This window comes from Peromyscus eremicus, chromosome 11, assembly GCF_949786415.1.
Source record: "Peromyscus eremicus chromosome 11, PerEre_H2_v1, whole genome shotgun sequence".
In the NCBI taxonomy this organism is placed as follows: domain Eukaryota; kingdom Metazoa; phylum Chordata; class Mammalia; order Rodentia; family Cricetidae; genus Peromyscus; species Peromyscus eremicus.
The window spans coordinates 47,117,311-47,120,272 of record NC_081427.1 but is presented as its reverse complement, the minus strand read 5'-3'; the positions used below and the strand labels follow the sequence as shown (position 1 = coordinate 47,120,272).

The 2,962-nt window shown below is 43.7% G+C and overlaps 1 pseudogene; it reads right to left on the bottom strand.

Annotated features, from left to right (window-relative positions):
- Window positions 1-1,241: 1,241 nt before the first annotated feature.
- Window positions 1,242-2,753, bottom strand: LOC131921545 (F-box only protein 34-like; annotated as a pseudogene).
- Between the last annotated feature and the right edge of the window lie 209 nt (window positions 2,754-2,962).

Below are 2,962 nucleotides of genomic sequence, written 5' to 3'. Positions count from 1 at the left end.
TGCAGATATGCATTTGGGAATGCTGTCATATATATGATGTTTTGAACCCGTGTGAGTTTAGATGAAATCAATAGATCTTATAAGTAAATGTCAGGAGGAAGACCAAGGACCTTTTGCCATTTAGAGATTGTGATAAACATGAGAAGTAAGCAATAAGTGCAGAGAACAAGCAACTGGGAGGAAGAATAAAGCATAAGGAACCAAAGCAGAATATGCCATTATGTAAATAAACATCCCAGGGAGAAGAGAAGGTTGAGCTGAAGAAATACAGTTTGCAGGTAAAGATGATAAGCACCAGAACTTGGTATGGATTTAGTAGGTGATCTTACCAATGACATTTTTAAAGGATTGTCCCTTAATGAGAAGTTTTGTCTGGATTTTGTGGAGTCCCCTGAATCTGAGGATGGGATCTGAAATAAACACAGACAGATTTTAATATTCGATTTCTAATTCTTTTAAAATATTATCTATCCCAATTTCCAGAACTATTTCCATTGGTTGCTTCTGAAACATAATTTTAGAGGTTTAACACGTCACATCCTTTTATTTTCCTTGCGTCTAATTTTTTTATAGGAAATAATCATAGTTTATTTGGAAAGCATTTATATTTTATACATGATACATAAATTTTGAGGAGACAACACAACAGTCGCTGCAGTCACCTAGCTGCATTGTGCTGATTAAGTTTAATTAATTAAGTAAAGGTGCTTAGGTTTAATGTGCACTTTCACGGCCCTGTAAAAAACGCAACCATTGCATACACTGTAAACACTACAGGGTGTAAAATCTGTTTCTAACCCCAAACATCATTTTCACAGGACCAAGAACACGCGGTCTGAGGTAAGGTGCTCAGTTTTTCTTTTGTAGGCACAATTCTCATCTGAAGGTTTTACTTTCCTTTTCACTCACTTCAAATATGGAGCCAGTGCTGGAAGAGTTCTGTCTCGCCTGTGTGGAGACTGCCTGGTGACCTTTGTATGTCCCAGATGGGGGAAAACAGGCCGAATTCTTCACAGCTGAATGGCTGAAGCCATGGAACATCACTCTGGGTTCAATGTGAGGCAACACCATAAAATCATGGGACTAATCTCTTGTACAGAGGGCAAATTAAGTTTAAAAAATGCCCAAGGAATAGAAGCCTGATCTGAGCAGAGATTCTTTAAGGGTGGGGATGAAGTCACATGCCTGAAGCTTTACCCAGGTGTTTCACAGTCCCGTTTCTGTTCACCTGGACTTCAGTACTATTCATTCTTGCTGCCTCTTGATTTCTTATGGATTGCTCTATTAAAGCTGTGACAGGCAGGTAGGGAACTATTATCGATTGTCACAAAAGTCAATTTTTCAGCCAGGAAAGCCCCTCTGAGTCCCTGAGACCGGCAGCAGCATATCCACTCCCTGGACCCATAGGCAATGCCTTACAATAGGGGCTGGGGTGCCACTTACCCTTTTCACATACTTTTTCATGCAAGGATCTTATTTATAGTGTGGGTCTTGGATCCACTGAGAATCTGCTGGTTTGGTGCTGTAGTATTCAATGACTACATTTAAGAACCACTAAATGCCTGGTAGGGAGTAACCTGAAGATTTTCACCGTGATGCAGTGAAGCAGGCATGCCATGTATTAGTAATGCTCCAGAAACTGCTGGATTTTAAACCTGGTCTCCAGGAAGTCCTGAGATACCCACCTCTTCCAACTGGATGCTTCAAACACGGGTAATGTACTTCCGTCAAAGAGGCTGCTGGGACGAGTGGCTCCGGAGAAACATCTCCTTGCATGCATTTCTTCAGCAGCATCTTGAAGCCGACTGGCTTCTGAAGCCTCTTGGGCTGTGTGTTCATTCAACCGGGAGCATGCTAGTTGGTCCCGTGCAGGCCACAGAAAAAAAACAACATCCCCAGCAGAGGTTCTTCAAGGGAATCTAAAGTGAATGGCTGGTCTTCCTATACCGTGCACATAGTGATGCTGATGCACACAGGTTCCTTTCGCTGGTCAGGACTGTGGTTCCTGAGTGGTCCAAGCACTCTACTCATGTAACAGATAGCGTCTGTGGGCAATTCACTGACTTGGAGACAGGCATGAGAAGAAAAGGGCAATTCATCAAGTTCGCCTGCCACTTGTACATCAGTCCGCTTACAGTTTTTCAGAGCTGTTTGCTGACCTGGATCTAATTCTGCATCCACGTAGCAGTTCACACCTGCTGGTAATGAGGGACAGCCTGAGAAGTATCGTCCCAGACCTGGTCACTTGCAGAACAATGGTTGTCTGAAGAGGGTCCTCCACTCACAGACACCAACTGCATGGGATGTATCTGGGTGTCAGGTATGTCTGGGGTGCCTTTTTTATTTTTGTCTTCATCAACCGGAGCACCATTTGTAACCAATACCCCACCTACTTTTCGATGGAAGCTGTTCTATTCCCTGACAAGCTCCTGGATTCCCACTAACCCTGGCGTTTCAGGCACTCAGACTCCAACCAGGCTAATAAGGACAGGGACTGGCTTGCTCTGTGACAACCAGCCTCACAATTTCCTCTTTCCATGGGTTCTTTACTGAGTCCTGGAGCAGAGAAGTTCTCAGGCTCAGGTGACACACCTGTAGATTGACCAGAGATCTTCACAATCGAAGGGGAACTTGTACAGTTTTCCCACAGAGTTAGTTAGCAAAGCAGTGGCTCACTGCTAGAGGAAGGCAACCATCTTCATCATCGACAGGGGCCTCCCAGCAGAGACACCATCTCCACTGTCACATAACATAGGAAACTTGGCTCTAGCACCTTACTGCTTTAGCCCACATGTCCTTTTCTACATTTTGTTATTTATGTAAAAGTGTTTTTGAGATGAGTTAGTTGTGTGTGTGTATGTTCAAGTGTTAAGAATGGAGGTCAGAAGGTAACTGTTGAGAGGTGTTTTCCTCCTTACACATTGATGTGGCAGCATCTCTCTTGCTTCTGCTGCTGTGCTGT